Raw genomic sequence first — 16,021 nt, forward strand, 5'->3', positions numbered from 1 at the left:
TGGAGGGAATTCCTTCAACTGGCCCATGAGGGTCCAGGGGCAGGACACCCCAGGCCTGAGGTTACCTGGCAACGGGTAGAGCAGGCGGGATGGTGGCCGGGACTTAGAGACGATGTCCGTGAGTTCTGTGCAAGCTGTCTTGTGTGCGCTGCGAACAACCCAGGCCCCCAGAAAAGGAAGGTGCCCATGGGGCACATCAGGAGGGTAGAGGGACCATGGCAATCGATTCAGGTCGACTACATAGGGCCCCTTCCCGCCGCCCAGGGAGGCTATAAGTACTGCCTTGTCCTGGTGGATGTGTTCACCAAATGGGTAGAAGCTTTCCCGTGCAGAACAGCTACAGCGCTGGGTACTGCCAAGATCTTGATCCGGGAAGTGTTCTCACGGTGGGGACTCCCCCGTTTTGTTGAGTCCGACCAAGGGAGTCAGTTCACCGGTCAAGTGATGCAGAACACCCTCATGCTCTTGGGCATTGAAGGAAAGTGGCACGTAGCGTACAATCCCCAGTCATCCGGGATTGTTGAACGCATGAACCGGACCCTCAAGGAAATGCTGAGGAAAGAGACAATGGGCTCGCCCCAGAAATATGCGGAGGTCCTGCCTTTAGTCCTCATGGGGATCCGGGCCAGCCAGTCCAAAAGTACGGGGTACTCCCCGCACGAATTAATGACTGGAAGGATCATGCGAACACCCACCCATGTACTAGCCCCGGTGCTCACTGAGGGCCAGCTCCAAGAGGTGAAGCGAGACAAGTTTGTCCAAACCCTTTTGGAGCGCCTGAAACAGATTTATGGGCAAGCGGCTGGGAACATGGGGAGACAGCATCAGGGGAATCGACTGTTACTGGAACCTCGTAAGCAACAAGAGTGGGAAGTCGGAGACCAGGTCATGGTTAGGAACTATGCCCGGGCAGGGAGTTTTGAACCACTGTACATGGGGCCTTATAACATTGTAGACAAGGCCAGCCCCATGGTTTATGCAGTGAAGGTGCCCCGACGTACTAAATGGTTTCACATTAACCAGTGCAAACTGTTTAAATCGGGTGCACAAGGGCCAACAACAGGGGCCAGGTCTGAAGACAAAAATCCTCAGCCTGCGACAGAGTCACAGACCACACAGGCTGGAACAATAGCCTGTGTGAAGGAAGGAGCCGCCCCATTGGAGTGGGAGGTCTCCCCTCTGATTTGGGATTCGGACGAGGAAGAGCCCGAACAGCTCGACCCCGCCCTTGACCAGATCACGGAGGAGGAAGAGTCAGAGGACGAAGATCCCGCCCTCAACTCAAGCTTAGGGGAGGTAGGGATTGGGGGCGGAGACTCACTGCCTGTAGGGACAGGTGAGGTGGAGTCGGATGCCACAAATCCCGGCCCCGGGGGGGCGGAGCCAGAGGGAAGGGAGCCGGAGCCGGCAGCTGTGGTGGAGCCACAGGCTGTGACGGTGAAAGTCCCGACCCCCGGTCCGTCAGCCCTGGGAGCCTCGCCCAAGGCATCCCCTCGTAGGTCGACTCGAACGCCCCAGCCCAGGAAGTATTGGCCAAATTCTCCCTATCTTCCCCAACCTCGGTCCAGAGCAGCCCAGGAAAGGCATGGTTCCCGTTCAGCAGCGACAGGCTGCGGGGGATCAAAGCCGAAGGTCAGTGCAGCCCCGCCACAGGGAGCGGCACGCTGCAGCCCTCACAGGAATTAAGTAGGCCGCCCGGAGGAGGGCGGCGCTGTACATAGGTGTTAGGAAATGATAAGTTAAGTTAGGTAATTATAATGTTAGTTTAAGGTATGTAAAGTTTAAGAAGATGGGGATGTTTAAAAGGTAGTTTTCGGAGTCTGCCCAGAATGTGTGGTTGTTTGGAAGCGGGGTCAGGGGACACCGGCGTCCGTTTAATTAAGCCAGCACCTATTGGGAGCCTGGCTACATCATCTTATCGGTTACAGAAACCAGGGATACAATGGAGAGGATTCTCGTGGTACTCGCGGCGATCGGGTGCAGGCTGGCCTACCGGGGCCGCACCAAGGACGTCATCGTGTTCGGATGTTCCGGGGACACAGCCCCCATCGCGACGGATGGGACGGGGAAGCGAAAGGTTGAGCAAACCGCCACCTATTTCCACCAAGGGAGATGGCCAGGATGGCTGGGGACGAATTCTACGGGATACTCCAGCAATTTCGGTTTCGCCTACCAAGAGACTTCGTTATCGTGTCCTCGGGTGAGGATCCTTGCACCCAGAGTCAGCGTTACCATGGGAAAAAGGATCTGTTTGGTGTGTAATGGGAACGTACCGCTAAGTAGATGGTGGTGGTTACGAAAGCTGGGAAAGGACATGAAGAACTCTACTATCGAGTGGGAACGACTGGGTAACAATACCCATCGGACAATTACGGGGACTCACGGACAATTACGTGTGTGTTGGGACAAAGGGTGGGAACCAGATGAAGGGATATATGTCTGTATGTCGGGTTCAAAACGCGTTTTCCCCAAGGGCGTATCCATCTTTTTCCAGAGGCAGTGGCAGGATGAAGGAAAGGGGATGAGATGGGATGTCAGCACTCGGGCGTGTGGAGCCCCATACTCCCCGATTCCGGTAAACGCCACTGAACTCATCAGCCGCCCACGCAAGCCCCTGCCCACGATGCCGGTAGCGCTAGCCCAGAAGGAAGGGTGCCCCACCACCACAAAGGGACCCGGGAACGGTTTAGTATTGGTACCCACCGGTCAGGTGCTGTACCAAGGGGTACAGTACGTGGTGGCCTCAGTGATTTTAAACCTCACTGAGGTACGATTGCCGGAGTGGTGTCCCAAGGAAACGGAACAATTGTACCAGGTCCTGTTAACCAGAATGTTCAGACAATTTTACGAGTTTGACTTTGCCAACATCGACAAAGCCAAATTATACACCACACCACAGGAAGTTTTGGATCGGGTAGGGAGGCAAACAAGGGGTACTGTAAATGACATTTTCACCGCTCTTATCACCGGGACGTCTGTTGCCAACGCTCTAGACAACGTGGAGCTGCAGACACAGATCAATGGTTTAAAAACACAGTTAAGGAACATACTGACTGACGAAAATAAGTTAGTGGGTTCTGAGCTACATGAGGACCAGGCCATGACACTACACTTAAAAGAAATAATTGCTGAGCTGGAGAAACACGCCAGAACGGTAAATGCACTCATTAAGGAGGATCGGAATGCGTCCGATCAGGCTGCGCAGAACGAGGCCTGTGTGCTATACGGGGCGTGGTTACTGGGCGAGGGCCGCAGTAATCTGGAGGATTTAAAACAAGGTTTGGTCCCATCCTGGATCAGCAACAAGCACTTGCAAGCGCTCCACCCTTTCGAGAACGCATTAAGCCCGTGCCAGCTCAGACTAGCTGCAGAGGCGTACCCAGTCCCAGTGGACTGCGGACGCTCAAATCACACTATCATGGGAATAGTGGTAAGGATGCCGGTGTTGGGTCCCACAGCAAAGCCTGCCCCGGTATACAGGGTGGAGAACATTGGAGTCATTCAGGGGGGTGCGCACATTCGTTACGCAGTGGTCCCGCCTTATGTCATCAGATGGGAGCGTACGATGACAGGCACCGACCTCTCAGGGTGTCGTAGCCGGGGAGCACGCATCAAATTGTGTCTCCAGCACTTGAATGCCTTTTTGAAACCACAGTGCGGGTTCAGAGCCGCTAGCGCGAAGCCGATAAATTGCACCATGGAGGCAATGGCAAAGGACCATGTGCCCCCGCAGGTGGCATATATCGGAGGTGGGACATACTGTGTCACCACTGCAGCGCCTCACTACCGCCACGGACAGCACGAGTGGTGTCCGGTCAGTGACAGCAGTTTCTGTTTTAAACCCAGGGCTGAAGTTCAAGTGGCACAAAAACGGATTGTCCCCATTCCTGCACCCTCCACCGTTCACCTCACTGTAAAAGAGAATTTAACGGACTTGCAGCAATTCGTCGCGCATTTTGGTTATGTCATTCCCCCTCTTCCCGAACACCTCACCAAGATTTTAAAAGCCGTTATAGTTTCACAGAAGCATTTTTACACACTGGAGCAGAGGACATTAGAGATAGGGAAAGACATATTGGGCATAGTCACCCCACCATGGTGGGACCTGTTCACTAATATAGAGATCCCGGCCTGGATTAGAATAGCATCCCATACCCTAGTAGTCTGTCAGGTTTTAATTGTAATATTCCTACTGTTCGTGCACTGCAAGAGAGGCAAACGCCTCCAGAGGCACGAGAACACAGGAGAATGGAGAGAACGCTATGTGCGAGTGGGGGAAGAGGACACCCCAGTTTAAGCTGCTGAGTATCAAAAGTTAAAGCGTCCCTCCATTTTTTTTTTGGATTTCAGCCACTGCATGATTTAAGTGTGTGAATACTGTTGTGTTACAGCCATTGATAAGTTTTCTGTTTTGTTTGATTAATAAAAGGTGTATGCAGGTGGTGCAAGGGGCATTGGCCCCCTTCACATCTGAAAGATGAATGTGTTATAGTGTAAGATAATACTGCCTATGATTGTCCAACTGTACACAAGGTAATTTTTCTGAAATGGGAACTGCATGTGTCGTGAGGGCCATAGATAGTTAATTACCAGGAATGTTTGGATGTGAGGAATCAGGGAAAATTTGCTCACCAAGGATTATTGATACTTTAAGCAAGCTATCAGTATCACAGGGGGGACTGTAAGATTCGAAATTTTCAGTAATTTAATCACGCAAGAAAACAGGGTTAATAAGACAGTTTTATTGACCAAAAGAAGCTTGTACAGAAAAACCTTTGATAAAAAGGGCATACAAAATGGCCGCCGGACCTCGTGATCAGTTCCTGGGACCATTTGATTTCTGTTACTGCAAGCCAGACAGGCTTGTGGATTGAGGACAGTAAGCCCGCGAAAGCCAGTATCGGGAAAACGAAACTCAGGGAACTGAGCATACATATTAATTGGATTCTAAGTACAGGACAGTTTCAGGTAACAGGATGGGGCCCATCAAGAAATGGGCGGACATTTGAATGAACACTTAAACCCATTTACTGTACAAAGGAAAACCGTTTAACAGCCATCAAGGGCAATCTCCAGACCAATCAATATACGAACCGAGTTACGGTGACAAAGTAAAAGACATTATCGGCCAGGAAGGCCAGTTAAGCTATCACTGGCTCCCGTTGTAAGACAAAGCGCCCCTGCAGAGATTTCTGCCCGCCAAAAATATTACAAAGACAGGACTATGATTTGGCGGGAGATAAGACTGTCCCAAAAGGGTATAACTATGGATTTGAAAAGTCCATCAGTGGGTTGACGAACGGCGATTACGACTACGATTACGCTTCGCTTCACCTCGACCGCTACGATTCACAATTCATTTCTTCAGTACGATTCGTAACTTCGGTGCGTAACGGAAAACGACGGGAAGACGACGAGGCTGGCCCGGGTACTGTTGTCGGGAGATCATCGACGACCCAGGCCGAAGGAGAAGACACCCTCAGGAAAACCGACGAGCCAGGCCGGAGGGAGAAATAAAAGGACACTCCGGGCCTAGCACTCCCGTGCCTCAACATCCCATTCTCAGTTTTCCTTACTGGACTCTCCCATGTGCATCCAGTTATTCAACAGGTTTCAACTGATTTCAACCATGACAAGTGCTCATCAAGGCTGTATCTGCTGCTCCATCGCGTAAGAAGAAAAACAAACTGCGCCAGAAGTTTCCAAATCCACGTGACGATGGAAAGCTGTGCCAAAAGGCTGCGAACCCCCCCCTTTTTGTGAATCTGAAAGTGGTGAGCATGATCCCGAGTTCCTCAAGTCGAAACTTAGTTTAGGTCTAGGGGAGGGGGTTAAGGGTAATCATAATGTGTTTCCCCTTTTACGATGTGCCGTGTGTTCCCCATTTCCATAGAGTTAAGTTTATAGATATGTGCATGATTGTAGTTATTTTAATCTGTGCTTATGACATGTATTTTACAATGCTGCAAACTGTTTCATAGTAAAAGCCTCCATTTCGTGCTATTCAACCTGGTCTATTGAGTTTTTCTCTGCTCTACAGTTCCCTGCACCTAAGTCCAAGGTCTAGAACCGTAGGGAAGAGTGGGTCGAACCACTCAAGGGTAATTATTGCACGAAGCCTGGTAGGAGACCAGAACGAGCAAGAGAAACCCCCTACAGTGGGTAAAGTTTTAGAAACAATAATCAATGACAAAATTAATGGGCACTTGGAGAGGTTTAAGATAATTAAGGGGAGCCAAAACGGATTTGTAAAAGGCAGATTGTGTTTGACTAATCTAATTGAATTTTTTTGGCCAAGTAACAGGGAGGATTGATGAAGGGAATGCAATGGCTGTTGTCTATATGGATTTTAGGAAGGCGTTTGACAAAGTACCACATAGAAGGCTGGTTAACAAAATTGAGGCTCATGGAATAGGTGAGTCAGTGGCAGCTTGGATAAGGAATTGACTTAAGGACAGAAAACAGTGAGTTGTGGTAAATGGATGCTTTTCAGACTGGAGTATGATAGATAGTGCTGGGATCACTGCTTTTTTTATATATACAAATGCCCTGGATATTGGAATACAGAGTAGAATTTCTACATTTTCCGAGGACACCAAATTTGGGGGTGTGGCAAACAGTGAGGATGATACCAATTGACTGCAACAGGGCATAGAAAGGCTTGCAGAATGGGCAGACAAGTGGCAGATATAATTTAATACAGAGAAGTGTGAGGTGATGCATTTTGGCAGAAGGAACAGGGAGAAGCAATATACACTTAATGGCACAGTTTTCAAGAGTGTGCAGGGACAGAGGGATTTAGGAGTTTACATGCATAGGTCCCTGAAGGTGGCAGGACATATTGAGAGAGTGGTTAGCAAAGCATATGGGAACTTGGGCTTCCTAAATAGAGGTATTGAGTACAAAAGTAGAGAATTTATGCTGAATATTTATAAAGCGCTGGAGTATTGCGTCCAGTTCTGGTCACCACACTTTAGGAAGGATGTGAAGGTCCTTGAGGGGGTGCAGAGGAGATTTACCAGAATAATTCCGGGGATGGGGTACCTTAGCTACAAGGACAGGTTGGAGAAGCTGGATTTGTTTTCATTAGAGCAAAGGAGGTTGAAGGACGATTTGATAGAGGTGTACAAGATTATGACGGGTTTGGATAGGCTAGACAGGGAAAGGCTGTTCCCACTAGTTGATGGTACAAGGACTAGGGGACACAGATTTAAGATTTTGGGCAAGAGATACAGGGGGGATGTGAGGAAAAACTTTTTTATGCAGAGAGTGGTGAGGACCTGGAACTCACTGCCGATGGAAGTGGTGGAAACAGAGACCCTCAATGTATTCAAGGGGAGACTGGATAGGCACTTGAGGGAAATAAACTTGCAGGGCTACGGGGATAGAGCGGGGGAATGGGACTGACTGGTTGGTGAGTATTAAGGTTTTTTTTCTCTCTAAACTAAGAGTGGTTTATACTAGAAGCGGGATACTATAACATACTGTATTAAATTTAGAGCTGAATGGGATTGCTCCACAGAGAGCCGGCACGGACTTGATGGACCGAATGATCTCCTTCTGTGCCGTTGACTCGATGAAGAAGTCAGGGAGAATCTAATTAAAAAGTCTCAAACTTCAAGAAAGAACATCATTATTTCTTGAACCATTTCCATTACAAAATCATCAAGAGTAATCTCTTTCAAAAATGAGGTTAGAGGTATCAGTTCAGTATGGTTTTCATTTGTTGAGCATTTGCTTTCATTTGCTTTTGATTTACAATTGGCTGAGGTCTCCAGAATTTGCAAATGTTCAATTGGAAGTAATGATATAAAGTAAGCATTCAGTTAATCATAGCCCAAGTGAACAATACTATACTTTTCATGCTTTATGTAGGTGGTTTACTGATTCGGATAGACTCATTTCGTAGTATTATAGCACAGAAGGAAAACATTTGGCTCATCATGACTGTGCTAGCTCCTCGATAGAGCAACCCAATTAGTCCCACTCCCCTGCTCTTTCCTCATAGCCCTGTATTCTTCTTTCCATTCAAGTATTTGTTCAGTTCCCTTTTGAAAGTTACTATTGAATCTGCTTTCACCATTCAAAAGATATGAATGTAGGAGGTATGATCAGTAAGTTCGCAGATGGCATGAAAATTGGTGGAGTGGTAAATATCGAGGAGGGAAGCCTTAGGCTACAGGATGATATAGACGGGTTGGTTAGATGGGCAGAACAGTGGCAAATGGAATTTAATCCTGAAAAGTGTGAGCTGATGCATTTTGGGAGGACTAACAAGGCAAGGGAATTCACAATGAATGGTAAAACCCTAGGAAGGACAGAGGATCAGAGGGACCTTGGTGTGCATGTACATAGATCCCTGAAGGCAGCAGGACAGGTAGATAAGGTGATTAAAAAGGCCTATGGGATACTTGCCTTCATTAGCCGAGGTATAGAATATAAGTGCAGGGAGGGTATGATGGAGCTGTACAAAACGCTAGTTAGGTCACAGCTGGAATACGGTGTGCAGTTCTGGTCACCAAACTATAGGAGGGATATGATTGCATTGGAGAAGGTGCAGAGGAGGTTCACCAGGATGTTACCTGGGCTGGAGCGCTTCAGCTGTGAAGAAAGACTGGAAAGGCTGGGGTTGTTTTCCTTAGAGCAGAGAAGGCTGAGGGGGGACCTGATTGAGGTGTATAAAATTATGAGGGGCATAGAAAGGGTAGATAGAAAGGAGATTTTCCTATTAGTAGAGGGGTCAATAACCAGGGGACATAGATTCAAGGTAAGGAGCAGGAGATTTAGAGGGGATTTGAGGAAAAACTTTTTCACCCAGAGAGTGGTTGGAATCTGGAACTCACTGCCTGAAAGGGTGATAGAGGCAGGAACCCTCACAACATTCAAGAAGCATTTAAATGAGCACTTGAAACACCATAGCATACAAGGCTACGGACCAAGTGCTGGAAAATGGGATTAGGATAGACAGGGCTTGATGGCCGGCACAGACACGATGGGCCGAAGGGCCTCTTTCTGTGCTGTATAACTATGACTCTATGGCCTAGAAATTGGGTATAGCCCCGCTTGAGGCGTTAGAACTGGCGATGCGCAAAGTTTATAGCCAGACGAAACTTATCGCCGCCTGGCGCGATATTGGGTTGCATCGCCCCCAAAGGGGATTGAGGCGCTAAATCAGCCATTGTACGGTGCTCTTAAGGCGCAAAAGGTCAGGCGCTACTCAATTTCGCCATGGACGGGCGCAGCGCAGGTGAACTCAATTACATGAAAGCACGAGACCTCCAGGCGCCGGCCGGCTCTTAAAGGGGTGGGTCAGTCAGCCTGAGCTTCAACACCCAACGCCCTGTCGGCCTCAGATTCGGCGCTCGCCCTTGTCTGGCGGTGCAAACTTGTTCATCATGGAGAAGGTTAGGCAGAGAGCAGAGCGCTTCAGCACTGAGGCTCTGGACCACTTGGTGGCTGCAGTTGAACACCGTCGAGAGGTCCTGTATCCGGATAATGGCAAGAGGCCGAATCAGAAGGCTTATCGACGATCTTGGAGGGAGGTTGCTGTGAGGGTGAACTCCAGCAGCATGGTGACCAGGACCCCTGTTCAGTGCAGGAAGAAATTCAACGACCTCACACGGATCGTTAGGGTAAGTGATGGTTTACCAAACTTGTGCTTCCCTCCATCTGCAGCTGACTTCGGGCACCCTGCTGCAATGATGCGCCAATAGCCATCTGTCAGTATGCACCCATGGCCCTTTCTGGGCACACACATGGACAGATGTCTCAAGGCCTGATGTAAGGGCTCTTGCACCATGGGGGGCATGTGATGAGGTCTCAAGGCCTGATGTAAGGGCTCTTGCACCATGGGGGGCATGCGATGAGGTCTCAAGGCCTGATGTAAGGGCTCTTGCACCATGGGGGGCATGCGATGAGGTCTCAAGGCCTGATGTAAGGGCTGTTGCACCATGGGGGGCATGCGATGAGGTCTCAAGGCCTGATGTAAGGGCTCTTGCACCATGGGGGGCATGCAATGAGGTCTCAAGGCATCGTGTAACAGAACCTCCCTTTCTTTCCCCTGCAGGCCAAGCTGGCGATGATTCGAAAGGAGCAGCGTCGAACCGGTGGCGGACCTGCACAAGTGGTCATTCTCACGGATCGGGAGGAGAGAGTGCACCAGATACTTGGAGGACGTCTGTCTGGTCCTGTGACCACTGCATCTGCCGACCCCATTACCGACAGCGAGGGTAAGACTCTCAGCTTTTTCACCTGTTGCCTTCCACTTGGTCCCCCCGCCAGCATGCATCCTCAGTGTGCAGCCATGTCAGAGCCTTGCGGCAATCTGGCATGCCTTTCAGCAAAGCTGTCCTTTTGCTAAAGCCACTCTTCCACCTCCCACTTTCAGATGAAGCAGCACCAACTCGGGCTCAACGCGCTGAAGCTGCCAGTGCCAGTGCCACCGGAGGCGAGGACCAGGAGGAATCCGGACCAGCCGCTGCAGAATCCGGGGAGCTGAGACATCTGCAGACTGGGGATAGTAGTCCCCTGGAGGGGAGGGGGGTGGCTCTGAGGATGAACCAGTTGCCGGACCAAGCGGCATGCAGCAACGCACGGGGGATAGGCAAGTTCGGCCACCGTCTCCCCGCAGGGCAAGGCAGGTCGTCATGACTGCTGCACAGAGTGCAGATGAGGTCCATCGCCTGGCTGAGATGAGCAAACAGGCCCGGGTCAGACACACGGAGCTGATGGCTGTAGTGGAGAAGATGCCTGTGCCAATAGATTCATTGGCTAGGAGTATGTTGGACTTCGGGGCAACAATGGAGAGGACTCTGCAGGGCTTTGGGGCCACAATGGACAGGACTATCCAGGGCTTCGGCCCATCCAGGGCTTCGGCCCAACAATGGAGAGGACTGTCCACGGCTTTGAGTCGGCAATGGAAAGGACTGTTCAGGGCTTCGGACAATCCCTGGAAAGGTCTGTGCAGGGCTTGTCCGAGGCAGTGGAGTGGTCGGCACCTGCCTTGTCCGAAGCCATGGGAAGAACTGTCCAGGCCTTCTCCAAAGCACTGGCACCTGGCACACAGGTCCTCACTGTTGCCACGCAGTCACTTGTTGGGCTCCTCCACAGCCAGATTGATGCAACGCGATCTCTCACTGCAGCCACCCTCTCTGCATCAGATAGGATCACCCCGGGCCCTTCCACTCCCGTACAAGGCCAGGAATCAGTGGAGCATGCGATTGTGGCGGATGAGCCGAGCCGCTCCCCTCAGATAGCCAGTGTGTCGTCCGACCATGGTGCAGGTGTCCTCTCTCGGCAGGAGAGCATTGCACATGCCAGCGCTGGGACGCCTGCATTGCAGCTGCCACCACCTGCAGGCCACACTGCTCCCAGCCATGGTCACAGCAAGCATCCTGCGTCCGCACCCTCCAAGCCCAGAGGTTGGCCAGGCCGTCCCTCAGGGGCTTGTGTGCTTCCAGAGAGTCAGGAGGCGTCCCCCAGCCTTGAGCCCGCCACTGGGGTCCAATTACGTAGGAGCAGCAGGGAGGGAAGGGGCCGGGCGCAGAAGAGAAGTCGTTCTCCCTGAAGGGGCCAGTTGTAGAGGGAGGTGCTGAGATGTTTGTTTGTCCAAATTCAAGGACACCCTCACCTGCTGTTATATTTGCTGAGGTTTGTTGAGTTTTGCGGCTTGGCCGAACAGTTAACAGTTATTTTGAAAGTTATGGTTTGTGCTCACATTACGTTGTTTAGCTGTAATGAAAGACTTTTGTGTCAATAAACAGAAGTTTCAATGTTGCATGATGCATGTGACTACTTTCAGTGATGCTGTCATTCAGAGGCCCTCAAACATCCAAAGTGCGCATGAGTTAAGACTCTCATCATTCCGCCACAGGGGTGTCGACACGAGTCCAGAGGAGCCTCTGACGAATGGACCTTCCACTTTCAGCAGCCCTTCCATCTTCCTCCTCCTCCTCCTCCTCCTCCGCCTGCTCATCCTCCTCCTCCTCCTCATACTCCTCCTCCTCCGCCTGCTTGTGCAGGGTCCGAGGGAAGGTAATGAATTGATGTGTTCGCCTATAAAGAGCATCTGTCACTTGCCGGATGCAACAGCGGACTGCAGCCTGAGCGACAGTCGCATTGTCCCCAATGGCTGACTGAAAGGATCCGTTGCCATAAAAATGGAGGGCATCAGTCAGTTTAGCCATAACGGACAGAGAGGTTCTGCAGCGTTCACGCGGCTGCAGATGCTGACCAAGCAGGTGGCACAGATCAGTAACAATGTCCCTCCAGATTCGGAGCCTTCGCAAACACTGCTCCTCCGACATGTCAAGGCGTGTCGCCTGCTACCTAAAGACCCTCGCAGCATCCTGTCAGATTGGGCGACCTCCATTGCCCCTCCTCATTCTGGCCAATCCCGGCCCTCTCTCCCGTTGTCTCTCTGTCTCTTCACAGTGTTGGGCAATGAGGCCGTCGCCCTCCAAACAAGCTCCCATTCCGATGCCAGTTGGTCAAAAGGCTTTTAGGTGTAGTGGTGCAAGTGCTTCGGACAGGGTTGAAGGTCCCAAGTTCAGGTAGACGACCTTTTATCCGAACTTCCGAAAACCGAAACCCTCTAAAAACCGAAGGTTTTTTCGTTCAGCGTAAGTCGTGCGCACGACATGACCAGAGTGGCGCACGACTTACGCTGAGCAGAGGGTCAGCGTAAGTCATGCGCACGACCCCCCGCGGACCCCCCCAGGGACCCCCGCCGACCCCCCCGCTGACCCCGACCCCCGCCGACCCCCCCGCGGACCCCCGCTGACCCCAATCCCCGCGGACCCCCGCCGACCCCGACCCCCGCCGACTTACGCTGAGCAGAGGGTCAGCGTAAGTCGTGTGCACGACCCCCCGCCGACCCCCCCCCCGTGGAACCACCTGACTCTCTTCCAAAGGCTCGAAAGCAACGAGAGCTCTGAGCCCGCGGCGGTGCCGGCCCCTGTTCCGACCGAGCACGACGACCTGTTGGTGGAAATGCGGAACTTCATTGCATTCCAGGCTAGCAGCAACGGACAAGCCACGATTGCGGACCCCCCCGCGGACCCCCGCCGACCCCGACCCCCGCCGACCCCCCCGCGGACCCCCGCTGACCCCGACCACCGCTGACCCTCCCGCGGACACCCCCGCGGACCCCCGCTGACGCCGAACCCCCCGCGGACCCCCGCCGACCCCGACCCCCGCCGACCCCCCCGTGGACCCCCGCCGACCCCCCCGCAGACCCCCGCCGACCCACCTTCCGAAATACGAAATTTTCCGAAAACCGAAACACGGCTGGTCCCGAGGTTTTCGGATAAAGGATAGTCTACCTGTATTGTAAAGCTAAATTCCCAGAACTCCACACCACATTAGCTCGCCAACTCTCTGTAGCAGCGATCGCAATGAGCAGGCCAAGTGGCAGAAGATTCTGCACTAGAGCTGTCCCCTTTAAATAGCGCCGCCCTACTCCGAGAAGGGCCTGTTAGCCCTCCCTCGAACTGTCACTAATAGCGCTGGGCGCTAAGGCTCCGGGCGCCACCCAATATGCGCTCAGGCGCTCCTAAAAGGCATTGCACACTGAAATGACGTCATGAGCTGCTTGCGCTCGCGGGCGAGCGCAAACACTTAGCGCAGGCGCTAAATGTATCGTCAATATCTGAGTTGGCGCTATCTTCATAGCGCTCGCCCCAACATAGGGCTTCGCCCCAATTCTAGGTCTCTTTAGGCGCTCAGCGCCGGCGCTACCAACCCAATTTCTAGGCCATGACTCTATTGAACCAGACAGTGCATACCAGCTCATAACAACACTGTGAGTAAAAAAAATGTCTCCATGTCGCCTCTGGTTCTTTTGCCAGTTACCTTAAATCTGTGTCCTCTGGTTACTGACTCTTCTGCAGTTTCTCCTTAGTTACTCTATCAAAACCGTTCATGATTTTGAACACCTCTATCAAATCTCCTCTTAACCTTCTCTGCTCTAAGGAGAAAAATACCAGCTTCTCCAGCCTCTGCAAATAACTGAAGTCCCTGAACCCTGGTACCATGCTAATAAATCTCCTCTGCACCCTCTCTAAGGCATAGACATACTCCAGCTGGGGCCTAACCAGTGTTTTATCAAGGTTTAGCATAACTTCCTTTCTTTTGTACTCTGTGCCTCTATTAATAAAGCCAAGGATCCCATATATGTTTTTAGCGGCCTTCCCAAATTGTTTTGCAACCCCCAAAGATTTTTGTACATACACCCCCAGTTCTCTCTGTTCCTGCACCCCCTTTAAAATTGTACCATTTAGTATATATTGCCTCTACTCATTCTTCCTAACAAAATGTATCACTTCACACTCCTCAGCGTTAAATTTCATTTGTCATGTGTCTTCCCATTTCACCAGACTGTCTATGTCCTCCTGAAGTCTACATTGTTTCCTACTTTTCTGAGTTTCATGTTACCTTCAACCTTTGAAATTATGCCCTGTGTACCCAAGTCCAGGTCATTAATTTATATGAAAAAGAGCATTTGTCCTAACAACCGTTCACCACTACTCTCTGTTTTCTGTCCTTTAGCCAATTTTGTATCCACGCTGCCACTGTCCCTTTAATCCCATGGGCTTTAATTTTGCTAACAATTCTGTTATGTAACATTTTATCAAATGCCTTTTGAAAGTCCATATGCACAACATCAACCATACTATCCTCATGAACCATCTCCATTACTTCATCAAGGAACTCAATTAAGTTAGTTAAACACAATTTTCCTTTAACAAATCCATGCTGACTTTCATTTTTAGTCCATAATTTTCCAAGTCCCAATTCATTTTTTCCCAGAATAATGTCTCTTAAAGTTTCCCCATCTCTGACGTTAGGCTGACTGGCCTATGACTGACGGGTTTAGCCTCTCCCCTTTTTTGAACAGGGTTGTAAAATTTGCAATCCTTCAGTCCTCTGGCACTACTCGCATAGCAAAGGAGGATTGCAAGATTGTGGCCAGAGCCTGTGCAATTTCCACCCTTAGTTCCCTCAGCAGCCGAGACGGCGTCCCATTTGGACCGGGTGATATTTCTACTTTGAGTATTGCCAACCTTTTAAGTACCTCCTCTTTATCTATTATTATATTATGCAATATTGTGACTATATCCTCCTTTACTGCTACATTGGCAGCACCCTGTTCTTGTAAAGGAACTAGCCATATTCCAAGAGATACTCCATCCTATGAACAGATTTCTGATATTATTAATACATGACATACTGGGTTTAAAAATCTAAAACCTCAATGACACAAGCTGTGCAAACAGGCTTCTGAGATGTGATGGTTTGATAAGACAAAAGTTGTAAACACCAGAAGCTTTTGAAATGGGAATTGGTTAAAAACACTAAAACAATGGCCCTATTGAAATAGCAGTTTGGCACTTCCAGAAGGTCTGGAGTTTGGGAGAAACACAATGGAATGACCCAAGTAAAGTGTTAAAAACTTACACTTCGAACAGGAACACAGAATATTTTTTTAAAATGTGCCTTTGTAAAAGTAACATCAAATGAAACAGGAAACATGATTAATATGCAACCAATTGAAGTAGTTAAGAAATGCATGAAACACCCCCGTTGAAGTGTTTTCAATTTACATGTAAAAGATACATACAGAACACTTTGGAAATATGACTTCAATAGGTGACACCAAGCGATCACATTGGCCCAGAAATTCGGGTCTCCACGGGTGAGTATGCACGGGGTACTCACCCGTAGGCCCAATGGAAGTGCTGGTTTCCTGCATGCACTGCGCATGCGTGGGAAACTGGCACATCCATTCCTCTGAACGAAGGGGTTCAGAGGTCGAACGCGTGCGCGGGAGAGGCTGTGCGTGTGCATCGAACTTCGGATTTTTTTACAGGTTTTCCCGTGAGGGTAAGCCTGCAGAAGTTAGAAATGTAAAAAGCAGGCATCAGGCCTGCTTTTTACAAGGTAAGTGGTGAATTAATTAAAATTAAAACATTTTTTCCACAGGTTTATTATTTTTAAATACTTTAAAGCAAAGTAAGTTTAT

The sequence above is a fragment of the Somniosus microcephalus genome, chromosome 1 (assembly GCF_052327205.1).
Source record: "Somniosus microcephalus isolate GS21.2 chromosome 1, FLI_Smic_1.0, whole genome shotgun sequence".
In the NCBI taxonomy this organism is placed as follows: domain Eukaryota; kingdom Metazoa; phylum Chordata; class Chondrichthyes; order Squaliformes; family Somniosidae; genus Somniosus; species Somniosus microcephalus.